Below are 15,033 nucleotides of genomic sequence, written 5' to 3'. Positions count from 1 at the left end.
TCCTTGAGGATAGAGAGCCCGCCTCTTGTAGATATTCTCAATGGAGTGAAGACTGCTGCCCGTGATGTCACAGGCTGAGTTAACAACCTTCTGGAGTCTTTTTCCTTGTTCTTCAGTCCCTCTTCAAGCCGGAGACTTATGTGCTTAAACCCACCATTTGTCTAATGGTTCGATATCTTGTGACTGTAAGTGAGTGTGTACCTATGCCCATGCTGGGAGTGCTGTGAGAAGGTGAACTTTGGAACAATTTGCATGTGAACTCCAGACTTTGCTGCAGTTACTGTTTCCCTGAGACGTGCTTTCTATTGTGTCATTTTAATCTTGCCACGTATGCACTTGTTGCTGACTGTGCAAACAGTTTGGTGCATCTCTTGCCCTTGGTTTGCGCTGGGGCACTCTGACGAAAGTGGTCTTGAGAGCCGATGCAGAAAAAGAACCAACCTACTTGTACCTTGAAGAAGGGCTCAGGCCAGAACCGTTACTTGCACATCTTTATCTCCTCTGAACTCTGCGAGCGAGGCTGAGTTCCTCCAGCATTTGTGTGTTTTTACTGCAGACTTTTGTGTATTACTCCTTTCTAACTGTGCCAACCTGGTTGGTCTAATTTGGCTGCATTCAGGTCATATCCCTCCAAAGCGTTCTTGTCCATGCACTGTACCTGTCTTTTGAACACCACTTCCTCTTGCAGCTTGTTCCACAAACCCACCACCCTCTGGAAATACCTGCCCCTCAACTCTCTTTTAATCTCTCCCCTCAAGCCTATACCCTTTAGAACGTAGAACATCACAGCAGAGTACAGGTCCTTCGGCCCCCAAAATTGTGTTGACCTATATATTCCTATCAAAAAGAACTAAACCCTTCCTACTGCATAACCCTCTATTTTTCATTCATACATATGCCCGTCTCTTAAATGCCCCTACTGTTTCAGCTTGCACCACTGCCCCGGCAATGCATTCCAGGTACCCACAACTCTGTTTAAAAATTTTAAAAAAACTTGCCCCTGATGTCTCCTTTAAACTTTTCTCCCTCCACTTTGTAGAGGTATTTCCTATTACTCCCCTGTTAAGAATTCGACCATTAACCCTGAAATCAACTTTCAGGTTTGACCTTCCAAACTACATCACCTCACCCTTATCCACATTGAACTCCAGCAGCTTCTTTTCTGCCCAACTCTGCATCCTGTGTCTATCCTGTTGTAACCTATGATAAACTTCAGCACCATCCTTCTCCAACCTTTGTATCATCTGGAAACTTACTGACCCATCCTTCTGCCACTTCATCCAGGTCATTTATAAAAATCACAAAAAGCGGGGGTCCCAGAACAGATCCCTGTGGAACTCCACTAGTCACTGACCTCCAGGCAGAATACTTCCCATTTACTACTACTCTCCGCTTTCTTCAGGCAAGCCAGTTTTCAATCCACACAGCCAAGGTTCCATGGATCCCATTCCTTGTGACTTTCTGAATGAGTCTCTTATGGGAGACCTTGTTAAATCAATTTTGATCACATCTACCACCCTACCTTCATCAATTTCTTATTATCACCTCAAAAAAAACTCAACTAGCCTCATGGGGGAAAGACTTGATCCATGTTTCCAAGGTCCACCCTTCAACCTTCAATGCTGTCAATGTGGTGACCAATTTGAACACATTTAATTCCCTCAGAGAGCACTGCAAAAATAGCCATTTGTTCTGCTTTTATCCCGTTGCTTTCTGGAAACTGGTTTGTCTAGGGACCAACAAGAGCTTCAGATCTGTGTGGATTCTCTTACATCCACTAAAGAAAATGAACTGAGCTTTGACTCGCGTGCCATTTGTAAAGGGATGCCTCTGAATCACCGATGGCAATGAGGAAGCATACGGGAGGGAGATAGATCAGCTCATTGGTGGTGTCACAATAACTGCCTTGCACTCAATGATAGCAAATCCAAGGAGATGATTGTGGAATTCAGGAGAACATGAACCATCCTCATCGAGGGGATAGCAGTGGAGAGGGTCAAATTCCTGGGTGTCGACATCTCTGAGGATCTGTCCTGAGGCCTCCATGTCGATGCGATTACACTCGCCAGTGGCTATACCTCATGAGGAGTTGGAGGAGATGATATATCACCAAACACTCTTGAAAATGTGCCGCGGAGAGCATTCTGACTGGTTGCATCACTGTCTAGTGTGGAGCTGCCAATGCACAAGATAGGGAGAAACTCTAGAGAATTGTGAACTCACAGGCACCAGACTTGACTCCATCGAGGTCATCTCTCAAGAACCCCCCCCCTCACCCAGGCCGTGCCCTCTTCACACTGCTACCATTGGGAAGGTGGTCCAGGAGCCTGGAGACCAGCACAAGGACAACTTCTTCCTCTCCGCCATCAGATTCCTGAATGGACAACGAACCACAGACGTGGCCTCACTTTCTCCGATTTTCTTGCATTATTTATTTTTGAAGTGAAATTTATAGGAATGTTTGCACTGTGAAGCTGCCACGAAACAACGAGTTTTGTGACGTGTTCTTGAGAATAAATTCTGATTTTGACCACCAGCGTTCCCTGACAGCTGCTTGGGTTGCAGCACTCCATTAGCACTGCACTAGAGCGTGGGCTTACCCATTTATATTCAAATCCTTGGGCTGAAAATTAAGCCGACAACCTTTGGATGCTGAACTCCTCCTGACTGATGGCTTGGGTAGGGCTGATACTGCACGGCACAGAACTCTGCAGACTGCCTTCTTCAGGTCCCTCTCCCCATCTTTGCAGAACGCACGAGGTGCAGCTACTCAGCAGCCTTTCCATCCCCATTCTGGATGCTTTCCTTTAAGAATCCTACTCAACATTGCTTCTCATGTTCACAAAACCTTTCCTTTGTTCGCCCAGCCAAAGGCATTGAAAGATTAGGTTAGCGCAATGCTCCTATGATGCTAGCGACTGGGGTTCGAATCTGGCACCGTCTGTTAGGAGTTTGCATGTTTTCCCCCTTGTCTGCTTGGGTTTGTAGGTTAAAACACAAAAGTCTGTAGACACCGTGATTGAAATACAGTGCACCCCATCCCTGCCTGCCCTGACATATCTGTAAATGGGGGGAGCAACACCTAATTTCCATCTGGGCCCTCTCCAACCACCAGCATTAACACGGACTTCTCTGATTCCTGCTGGCCCACTCCCCATTCCTCCCTTCCTCATCCCTCTCTCTCCTTCAGCTCTCCACCCCTTTCCTCTCCATTCACAGAGCCATTTCCTTTCTCCCTCGCCCCCCCCCACAATTTGCTGGTGTGCTCTCCCTCTCTTATCCACCTATTGCCTTCTGCCTGTGGGCCTGTGTCCTCCCTCTGCTCCCTTCCACCCCCCCACCATTTTATTCAGACACCTACCTGCATTTTGCAGGTATCAACCTTGATGAAGGGCACATTTTGCTCTATAAAGGACCCCGTTTGACCTGCTGAGTTTCTCCAGCATGGTGTTCTTACTGGAAAAGGAGAAGAAAATCCCTTCAGAGACCCCGAGTGGCTATAGATCTCACTGCTGCTTCCGATGTCCCTCTCTAGCTGTGCGACTTGTTGTTCAGCAGCGAACCTGACCTAGTGTTATCCAGATCGCACCTCTCATCCCTGCTTCCAAATCCCCGAAGCATTAGAAAGCCAGGGCCTGAGGCCTCTGACTAAGCCTCCTTGCCAATGCATCGCCACAAATTCTGGACCCAGTTCCTGGTTCCCAGAAACCTGCTGCTTGGGGTGAGGTCTTCGACCGCCACCCCCAAGCTGTGGTGTGCCACAAAGTGTTTGAGAGGCTGTTACACGGGGACCAGTCCCAAGGAGTTCGGTGGTGGCAGAATCCTAGACCAGCCATTTGGGGGGGGGGAGTTGGTGCACAAAATGTATTTTGTTTTTATGTAGTTGGTAGGAGAGAAGTAGGGAAGGAACCAACTCAACTTGACTGCTTTACAGGGAAGGGGACCCGTAAACTTTGAGGAGAGTCCTAAGGGGGCCAGAGCCAAAAAGAGCTTGAGAATGACTCCATCTCGGTGATTGCTTCGAGCTCTGTTCCCTAGCAGTCTTTTTAATTTCAAAAATATACTTTCTTCATAATACAGTTTGTAAAAACAATGCTGGGGAAAGTCGGAAGGTCAAACAGCATGCTTTATATAGTATAGATAAAGATACATTACCAACGGTTTGGGCCTGAGCCCTTCATCAAGGCATGAGCAAAATGTAGGCAGCTGTCTGAATAAAATGGTGGGGGTGGGGCAGGGGGAGGAGAATAGACCCATGGGCAGAAGGTGATAAGGGAGGTTGGGCACAGCAGCAAACGGGGAAGGGGGACGGCTCAGTGAATGGAGAGGGAAAGGGGTGGAGAGCTGGAGAAAGGAGACAGGGATGGGGAAGGGAGGGAGAATGAGGAGCGGGCTGGCAGAAACCTGAGACGTCGATGTTAATGCCATCTGGTTGGAGAGCGCCCGGATGGAAAATCAGGTGCGACCTTAGTTTGGCAGGAGTGTGGCGCAGAATTAGAGTGGTCGGCCACTGGGGGATCCCTGTCGTTGATGCGGACAGAGCGAAGGTGCTCAGCGAAGCGACCTCCCAGTCTGCACCCAGTCCCTCCAATGTCAAGAAGGCCACAGCGTGGGCATGGGATGCAGTCGATGATTTCTGCAGATTCACAAGTGAAGTGCTACTTTACTTGGAAGGACTGTTTGGGGTGAGGAAGGAGGTGTGGGGGCAAGTGAACCTGCAATTCATTGAACCTACCCATAAACAACTCTGGGGCCAACAAAGATCTGTCTCCTCCATTGAAACATCCATTTCTTTCTGTGAATATTTATCTATCTGTCTTGGCACGTTGTTGTAATTTAATTTGTGCTATTTTTGTTGGTGAACCTGTGTGGCTGCAGCAAGTAGAATTTCAGTGCCTTTGTACTGGTGTCATAATAGCGAGTGCTTATCCCTGCAATCTATCAAAATCCAACTTTTCTCAAGGACAAGACGTTGTTTCCTTTTGGCAATTGGCAGGCATGGCCCCAGGAAAGGGCATCAACTGTAAGATGAGGTGGGGGGGGGCTTCATTTTTTTCTTTATCCCATTAAAAGAGCCTTGTCTCTTTTGCAGTGTTCCCACAAAACAGCTCTTATAATTAACAGTTGTCGCAGCCCACGTCCTGCATTGCAATGATAGGTGAGAGCTCTCCGCCTCCCGTTTGGTTCTCACCAGGATCGCATGTCTTTTTGCCCCCCCCCCCATTGGTTGCTCTTGTTTCCATGGCACCTCCGATCTTCATCTCCCCTGCGCTGCAGAGATCCTGGCTTGCAGACTCCTGCACGAGAGCTCCCTGGAGCAGAAGGTTCGTGGGAGTTGTCTGCTGGTACCAGCAGCCCCAGTGCAGGGATTGGCAGCACCGGGGCTGGATACGAGGTCTTGCCTCCCACTCCCGACATGAAGGAAACATTTTGCAGAGTGTGCTCTCGCCCTCCAGCCCTGAGTTCCCAATAAGCTCTCCTGCATTGGAATACCTCCTCCCCCTGTGGAATCCCAGTGGTTGGAAACCTTGGTTCAGAATCAGGTTTATTGTCACGAACGTGCCAAGAAATTTGATGATTGGTGGCTGCAGTATTGTGCAGAACAAGGTACAAAACAGTAACATTTAAAATTTCGTAAACGCAAGACAAAAATAAAAAAAGAGAAGTGAGGTAGGGTTCGTAGGTTTATTGTCCTGTTGTGAAATCTAATGGTGGAGAGGAAAAAGCTGTTTTTGTAATGTTGAGTGTGTGACTTCAGGCTCCTCTACCTCTGTCTTGATGAAATGGGCATGGACTAGGTGTCAAATCAGAATTTATTGTCATGAACAAGTCATGAAATTCAGTGTTTAGCTGCATCATCACAGGGCAAACAGTTTAAAACAATAAATAAAAATAACAGGGCATGAAAAGTCAGACAGTGTCTTTGGTTCATTGATTATTCAGGAATCTGATGGCGGAGGGGTACTGCTGGGTGCTCATCTTTAGGCTCCTGGACCTTTTCCCCCGATGGTAGCAGAGTGAAGAGGGGATGGTCTGGGTGATGGGAGGTCTTTAAGGATACAGGCTGCTTTTTTAAGACACTGCCTCATGTTGATGTCCTTGATGGAGTGAAGTCTGGTGTCCATGATGTCGCAGGCTGAGTTCACAACCCTCTGGAGTTTATTCTTGTCCCGAGAGTTGGCGCATCCGTACCAGACAGTGATGTTACTGCCCAGAATGCTCTTCATTGTACACCTGTTTTCAAGAGTCTTTGGTGACGTACTGAATCTCTTCAAACATCTCACAAAGTATTGCCACTGGTGAGCCCTCTTCGTGATTTCATTGACATGGCGGCTCCAGGGCAATGTTGATACCAAAGAATTTGAAGTTCTCGACCCTCTTCACTACTGAGCCCTCGATGAGGACTGGGTCGTGTTCCCCTGACTTCCTCCTGAAGTCTGCAATCACCTCCTTGGTTTTGCTAACGTTGAGTACAAGGTTGTTGTCATTACACCAGTCAACGAGCTGATCTATCTCCCTCCTGTAGCTTCCTCATTGCCATTTGTGATTTTTTGCCAACAACTGTGGTGTCGTTGGCAAATTTGAAGATAGCATTAGAATTGTGCCTGGTTGCACAGTCATGGGTGTATAATGAGTAGAGCAGTGGGCTAAGCACGTATCCTTGAGGTGCGCATGTGTTGATAATTAGTGAGGAGGAGACGTTTTCAATTCATACTGACTTTGGTCTTCTAGTTGAGGGTCCTTGAGGATAGAAGCTAGTCTCTTAAAGATGTCCTTAATGGAGGGAAGACTAATGCCCATGATGGTGCTGGCTGAGTTTACGAGCCTCTCTAGCCTGTTCCTGTCCTGTGCATTGACACCTCCCTACCAGTGATGCAACCAGTCGTAATGCTCTCCACGATATGTACACCTGTTGAAATTTGCAAGAGTCTTCGGTGATTCACGAAATCTCCTCAAATTCCTAATGACATACAGCCGCTGGCGTACATTCCCATTGCATTGGCGTGATGGTTTCAGGATACATCGTCAAGGTTTTGACGTCCACGAATCTAAAGTTTCTTGCCCTCTCCACTGCTAACCCCTCGATGAGGGCTGATTTGTTTTCCCCTAGTTTCCCCTTGAAGTTCATAATCAATTCCTTAACCTTACTGACGTTGGGTGCAAGGTTGTGGTTGTGACACCACTCAACTAACTGATCCATCTCCCTCCTGTACACTTCCTCATTGCCGCCTGTGATTCTGTGATGTCGTCGGCAAATTTGGAGGTGGCATTTGAATTAGTCGTGTGTGTAGAGAGCAGTGGGCTAAGCATGCATCCTTGAAAACCACTGATGTAAAAGGACGTAGGGGAATGCTCACCCCCCCCTGCCCAAAAGAAAGGGCTGGTGAGGAGCAGGAATTTGAGCCAGCGTTGCCAATCGGCTCTGATCTTGAGGTGTTGGGGGAACCTGCTTTGGGCTGAGGTTAACAAGGCATTGGTTACTGTCTGCTGGTACACTGCCCCACTGGGGTGGGGGCAGGGGCTGTGTGGGCAGGGGCTGTGTGGGCAGGGGCTGTGTGGGCAGGGGCTGTGTGGGCAGGGGCTGTGTGGGCAGGGGCTGTGTGGGCAGGGGCTGTGTGGGCAGGGGCTGTGTGGGCAGGGGCTGTGTGGGCAGGGGCTGTGTGGGCAGGGGCTGTGTGGGCAGGGGCTGTGTGGGCAGGGGCTGTGTGGGCAGGGGCTGTGTGGGCAGGGGCTGTGTGGGCAGGGGCTGTGTGGGCAGGGGCTGTGTGGGCAGGGGCTGTGTGGGCAGGGGCTGTGTGGGCAGGGGCTGTGTGGGCAGGGGCTGTGTGGGCAGGGGCTGTGTGGGCAGGGGCTGTGTGGGCAGGGGCTGTGTGGGCAGGGGCTGTGTGGGCAGGGGCTGTGTGGGCAGGGGCTGTGTGGGCAGGGGCTGTGTGGGCAGGGGCTGTGTGGGCAGGGGCTGTGTGGGCAGGGGCTGTGTGGGCAGGGGCTGTGTGGGCAGGGGCTGTGTGGGCAGGGGCTGTGTGGGCAGGGGCTGTGTGGGCAGGGGCTGTGTGGGCAGGGGCTGTGTGGGCAGGGGCTGTGTGGGCAGGGGCTGTGTGGGCAGGGGCTGTGTGGGCAGGGGCTGTGTGGGCAGGGGCTGTGTGGGCAGGGGCTGTGTGGGCAGGGGCTGTGTGGGCAGGGGCTGTGTGGGCAGGGGCTGTGTGGGCAGGGGCTGTGTGGGCAGGGGCTGTGTGGGCAGGGGCTGTGTGGGCAGGGGCTGTGTGGGCAGGGGCTGTGTGGGCAGGGGCTGTGTGGGCAGGGGCTGTGTGGGCAGGGGCTGTGTGGGCAGGGGCTGTGTGGGCAGGGGCTGTGTGGGCAGGGGCTGTGTGGGCAGGGGCTGTGTGGGCAGGGGCTGTGTGGGCAGGGGCTGTGTGGGCAGGGGCTGTGTGGGCAGGGGCTGTGTGGGCAGGGGCTGTGTGGTCAGGGGCTGTGTGGGCAGGGGCTGTGTGGGCAGGGGCTGTGTGGGCAGGGGCTGTGTGGGCAGGGGCTGTGTGGGCAGGGGCTGTGTGGGCAGGGGCTGTGTGGGCAGGGGCTGTGTGGGCAGGGGCTGTGTGGGCAGGGGCTGTGTGGGCAGGGGCTGTGTGGGCAGGGGCTGTGTGGGCAGGGGCTGTGTGGGCAGGGGCTGTGTGGGCAGGGGCTGTGTGGGCAGGGGCTGTGTGGGCAGGGGCTGTGTGGGCAGGGGCTGTGTGGGCAGGGGCTGTGTGGGCAGGGGCTGTGTGGGCAGGGGTTGGTGCATTTCTTAACTGTTTACTGCTTGGCATGGGCTGTGCTTCTCACCCACCACTGTGGCAAAAGCCTGCCCCATTTATCTGAAAGTCACATCACGGTTTGTTGTCGTGTATGGTAAAAACCCCTGTTATCCAAAATACAAGCAACCAGCAATCTCAAAATTAAATTTGAGGAAAATAAATAAATGAAGGTTTAATATTGTAAAAGTCAATATTCCCCGAAATAACACACAAACTTTTGGTGAAGATGGGAATAGATATTCAGCCAGTGGAATGCCTTGGTTGCGTTTTGCTCATAGCAGTTTGAATAAAGTTGTTTGAATAAAATGATGTAGGACAGGATGAAGAGCTGGTTGATGCCACTCGTTGTTGGGGTGACTCTCTTAAACTGCTTTGTCATCTGCTCATTAACAGTCTTTATCTTTATTAGTATATTATTAAGGTTTTATCTGTAAACTTGGGGGAGGGGGGGTTAATTATCTATAATAATCTTTCAGGCAGCTCCGTGGTGGGAGAGGAACCTGCAAATGCAGTGACGGTTAAATGTTTTCAAAGAATATGACTGAAAATAAAGTAAAATGCTTTAAGGTTTATATATTCATACAAGTGAAGTTTGCTCAGTGTAAGGACAGTCTAGTATTTTTGTCTTAATTCATGTGTGTTAGGTAGGCATATGGGCCAGCATGGTTGGCATGGCAGTTAGTGCAATGCCTTTACAGTGTCAGCGATCAGGACTGGACCAGGATTCAAGTCCTGCACCGTAAGGAGTTTGCAAGTTCTCCCTGTGTCTGCATGGGTTTCCCCCAAGGACTCTGGTTTCCTCCCACAGTTCGAAACGTACCAGGGGTGGGGGGGGTGTAGGTTAATTGGGTGGCATGGACTCATGAGCCAAAATAGCCTGTTATTGTGCTGTATGTCTAAATTAAAAAAAAAATTAAATTATAAGAGTGAATCTCAAGCAACCAGAGCTTAGGGGCATCTACCAATCCCCATAGGTCCTGGATATCTCTACATATTAATGGACAGATTCACTGAAATTCTTGCTTGCTGCAGCCACTCAGGTAAGCAAGGTACCCCACCTACAATAGTATAAATTAAATAGCCATAATGTGTCTTGGGATAACTATAAAGCCTAGATAAATATTCACAGATGTCGTCAGTGCAATATTGCAGACAGATCTTCTGGTGGTGCCAGTGTAGTGTATTAGTGTATAATTAGGGTAGTACAGGGAGATTCAAGAGCCTGATAGCTGTTGGAGGGGTGTATGCGCAGTCAATCTGTTCCGTTGCTTGTGTTCCACACAAACCTCTTGCCAGCCCTTCCTCCCTCAGGTACCCCTCTAGGTTCCCTTAAATGCATCCCTGTTGCTTGCGTCTGTGCTGGCATTCCACTTTCTCAGTATTCTGCGAAGGCATTACATTTTAAATTTAGCATGGTAATGGGTTATTTTGGCCCATGAGCCCAATTTACACCCAATTAACCTACATCCCCAGTAGGTTTAGGAGGAAAGCGGAGTCCCTGGGGAAAACGCACGCAGAGACAGGGGGAACATACAAACTCCTTACAGACGACGCGGGATTTGAACCCCAGTCACTGGCGATGTAACAGTGTTGTGCTAACCGCTACGATAACCATGTCACTTCTCTGAATTTGGTGAAAAATCTGGCATAAGATGACAAGAATGAAAATGGTGTAGATTTGGCCCTGATTTGATCCATTCAAAAGTTAGGATTAATCCTCGCTGATCTCCATTACCTGTAATTACCCTTGTCTAAAATCTATCGACGTTAACCTCTAATAGAGATACTATTTATTCAGATATTATTTATTGTCATGTAATAAAACAGAAATGTAATATTACACAAAATTGCCTTTAGCCTGTCGTAAGGCAAAGATTTGTCATTAACATTACCCCGGCGCCCCTTGCAGTCAGAGAAAGAGAAGCAAAAGAGAGTCCCCGTGTGACCGTGGATTTGCCTCCAGTGCTCCCGCGGCCTCTGCAGCCGCACATGACTCCAGTTTGAACTATCGACCACCTGAGCTCCAGACTCCAATGATGAGCCTGAGGAAGCCTTCAAAGCCCAGGGCTCTTCTGGAGCCTTCCTTGCCCTTGACATCCTCTTGAATCCAGGTTCAGTGACTGAATGTCTCGTCCTTTTGCAGTAGAGAATTCCACAAACTGACTTCTTAAAAGTATTCTCTGCATCCCAGGCCTCAAGAATAAGACTGGCTGCCCCCCCCCATTGTAGTTTCTTCAGTCACAGGAACCAGCTTCTTAGCATCTGCTTGCTGGTTTCTTTCTAAATCTTGTTTCCTGTGCTCCTTTTGGACGCAACGCCCACCCACTTCCCCATTCCCATGCACCCTTTGAGCATCCAACTCACTGGTGAAGATGATGTACTGTGGAGAATGGAGGGGGGAGTTGGGTTTGAATTTGAATGACAGAAACACCCAGGTCTCTGGAGGACCTGCCAGTCTGACAGGAGCAGTCCCAAAAGTGTCCAGTCATTGGACCTTCCTTCACTGTTCTTCGAAGAAACACAGCCTTTTTTCCCTCGAATCTCCTGCATTGCATGTCTTTTGCCAATACCTTGTCCAACTATCTTTGATAGAGCTGTTCTTCAAGATACCTGCCATTCCAGTCATCATGGGGTGAACAGATGAACATTTGCTAACAAATGGCCTCTTTGTATTGAAAATTTTAAATAAAACAGTGCATGCCATCAGACTGAAATAAAGACAATTTATCGCAGGCACTTAACCTGCCTTTTGAGATATGGGAAGTGACTGGAGCATTCGGAAACCCCCACGGTCACAGGCAGACTCCAAGGTCGGGATTGAACCCAGATCTCTTGAGCTGAGGATCAACAGCAAATGTTGATAAGTCATCGCTAGTGGATGCAAGCTTGCATTAATGTCAGAGCCAGGTATCTGCAGATGAGGTGATGCATGACAGCAAAAAGGCAGATCGTGAGAGCCTCAATCGGTCTGTGCTGCTCTAGAAGGTTTGATTAATTCTTGAATTTCTCTCACTTCATCCCCATTTAGACCATATGGTAGGCCATTCAGTCCGTCGTCCGCCGTGCCATTCCATCGTGAGCTGATCTCCCACTCAGCCCTTCTCTCCATAACCTTTGATACCCTGACTATTCAGATACTGCACCTATCAATCTCTGATGACCTGGCCACCAACAATCTACCCCATCTCAATGAATGAGTATCTGCAGTGCTTTGGGAGAAAAGATTTCAAATTCATGACTGTTTCGGGAGAGGGGGGAGGAAATTCTTCTTGACTTGAGTCCTAAATGTCCAATCCCTTGAGCAGGAACTCAGCAGGTCAAACTGCATCCCCTTATTTAGGAAATGTGTTGCTGGTATAGACTCCAAGGCAAATGAACCTCTGCAGACAGCAGAATCTTCAGAAGCCCCTTCAGAAACTTTTATAAGAGCCAATGTTAGATGTTAACATATGTGAACGGAGAATGGAATTGAAACATCGCAACTGAATTAATGATCCATTCACAAATACATTGGGGGGATCTGTCTATGCAATCACAAAGAAGGCTCGCCAGTGGCTTGACTTCGTGTGGTGTTTGAGGAGATTTGGTATGTCACCACAGACTCTTGCAAATTTCCACAGGTGCACTGTAGAGAGCTTTCTGACTGGTTGCATTACCAGTCTGGTCTGGAGGTACCAATGCACACAAGACAGGAAAAGACCACAGAGAGTTGTGAACTCTGCCAGCCCCATCAAGGGCATCAGCTTTCTGTCCTCAAGGGCCCCCCCACCACCCAAGCCGTGCCCTCTTCACTCTGCTACCATCTGGAAGGAGGTCCAGGAGCCCAAAGACCAACACCCAGCAGCACGAAACGCTCTTCCCCTCTGCCATCAGATGTTTGAACCACAGACATGATCTCACTTTCTCTTCCTCGCGCTAAATTTTAAATTTAGATACGTAACAGGCCCTTCTGCCCATGAACCTTTGCTGCCCAATTAACCCCCTTGCATTTTGAATGGGGGGGGGAAGGAAACTGGAGCCCCAGAGGAGAACATTCAAAGCCCTTAGGTGGGATTTGAACCCTGGTTGCAGGCGCTGTAACAGTGTCGTGCCACCCTAATTTTATTTATTTTTAAACTCCTTTATAGCGAATGTTTTCAGCTGCAATGCTGCCGCAAAACGACGAATTTCGTGAAAATAGATTGTGATTTGGAGAGAGTTCCTCCAGTTGCTCCGGAATCCATGCCAGGTTTTGCTGCCTGCCTGCCTGATTCAGATAGCAATTAGCATTGTGCAGCCAGGCAGTGCAGTGGCAACACCTGAATCTCCCAACACCACGTTCTGTTAACCAGCTGCTTCTACAAGGCTTCCCTCAGCAGCATGCTTTAAACCAGAGCACCTTGGAGTGAGGTTCCACAGGTAGCCCCGTCCCTTCCCTCCGAATGTAGGTAAGGTTGTTGAGCTCGGTGTGTGTCTGTGTGATCATATCAGCGTCTTCCTTCTGTAGGGACGGGTTCAGCTCCAAGTGCATGCTTCTGTTTGCGATGCTTTAAATAAAAACAGAACCACACAAGTTCACCGGGGCTGTTTGGTTTTTCTTTGCGCATTTCTCCCTCCCCCCCACCCCCACTGCTGCTTCTGGGAGTACCGTCAGTCAATTTGGCTCTACATGTTTTGTACCGGCTGCCTCCAGGGACATGTGCTAGATCATCGACCTATTTACCAGCTGCCTGCTGGTCAGTCTTGCGAGCCATTGCTGTGTTGGGGATGTCACCCAGATCTAGATCTTTCAGTACTGAACTTTCTCTGCTGGCCCTGAACAGTCTGTGCTTTAGTGTGTTTAAGGGAACCAGGCAAGATCTTTCTCCCTTGGCTCAGTCTGATAAACGCTAGGTGCGGGATTAAGGAGTGTGGGGTGGGGGTGGGGGTTTGGTTAAGAAAGGAAATGAGCAAGGCAAGGTTTAGGGCAAACATGAACATAAGAACATATGGCCTGTTGAGCCTGTTCAGAGCCAGAATTTGTCATGAACATGTCATGAAATTTGTTGTTTTGTGGCTGCATCACCAGTGCAAACATTTCTATAAACCGCCTTACAAAATAAATAAAAATAGTGCAAGAAGGAAGTCAAAGTAAGGCAGCCTCTGTGGTTCATTATTCATTCAGGAATCTGATGGTGGAGGGGAAGAAGCTGTCCCTGTTCCGCTGGGTGCTTGTCTTCTGGACCTCCTTCCCGATAGTAGAAGGGGTCATGGAGGGCCCTTGAGGGTAGAAGCTGCTTTCTTAAGACACCACCTCATGTAGATGTCCTCGATAGAGTGAAGACTGGTGCCTGTGATGCCACAGGTCAAGTTAACAACCCTCGAGTTTTTTTCCCCTCTACTGTGCGTTGGCACCTCCGTACCAGACAGTAATGCACTCTGTCAGAATGCCCTCTATGGTACAATTTGCAAGAGTGTTCGGTGGCACACTGAATCTCCTCAGACTCCACATGAAGTCTAGCAGCTGGTGAGTTTACTTTGTGATTGCATCGACATGGAGACTCCAGGACAGATCCTCGGAGATGTTGACACCCAGGATGGCTGTGGGCTCAGCTCCACTTACTCACCTGTCCCTGATAATCTTTAATTGGCCTATTTAAAAATCTGTGCCTTAAGTACACTTAATAAGGTAGCCTCTATTGCTTATTTGGGCACATAATTCCACAGGTTCACTAATTTTTGGGAGAAGTAATTCTCTGTACCTTCCAACTACCCCCCCCCCCCCACCCCACAATCTTGAATCTGCTCCCCAGAAGCTTGAGGCCATGTCCCCTAGTTCTAGTCTTGCCTGCCAGTAGAAACATTCTCCCTGTTCCAATAATTTTTATGTGTGTATAAAGTCTTTCCCCTCATCCTTCTGAACTCTATTGAGTCGCCCAGGCTGCTCAGTCTCTCTTCATCACCTAGACTTCAGGAAGTAAGTTACAGGGAAAGGTTAAACAGGTGAGGACTTTATTCCCTGGAGCATAGAAGAACGAGGGGCGATTTGATGGAGGTATTTAAAATTATGAGGGGGATAGAGAGTAAATATAGGTCGGCTTTTTCCACTGAGGGTCAGTGAGATACAGAACAGAGGATGTGGGTTAAGGGTGAAAGGGGAGAAGTTTAGGAGGAACATGAGGGGGAAACCTCTTCACACAGAGTGGTGGGAGTGTGGACAAGCTGCCAGCTGAAGTGGTGCTCAATTTTAAATTTAAGAAGAATTTGGACAGATCCAAGGATGGGA

General features: G+C 49.1%; 1 protein-coding gene across 1 annotated transcript in view; it reads left to right on the top strand.

Moving 5' to 3' along the window:
* Nucleotides 1-13,104: 13,104 nt before the first annotated feature.
* The window catches only part of mark2b (MAP/microtubule affinity-regulating kinase 2b), a 111,938-nt gene continuing 110,009 nt past the window's right edge, over nucleotides 13,105-15,033 (top strand). Inside the window, exon 1 of the mRNA XM_069894218.1 lies at nucleotides 13,105-13,216. The gene's annotated coding sequence lies outside the window, so the exon portion shown is untranslated. The remainder of the gene's footprint in view (nucleotides 13,217-15,033) is intronic.

The sequence above is a fragment of the Narcine bancroftii genome, chromosome 8, assembly GCF_036971445.1.
Source record: "Narcine bancroftii isolate sNarBan1 chromosome 8, sNarBan1.hap1, whole genome shotgun sequence".
Classification (NCBI taxonomy): Eukaryota; Metazoa; Chordata; class Chondrichthyes; order Torpediniformes; family Narcinidae; genus Narcine; species Narcine bancroftii.
Note: the sequence above shows the minus strand (reverse complement) of the source record. Positions and strands in the feature narration are given on the sequence as shown.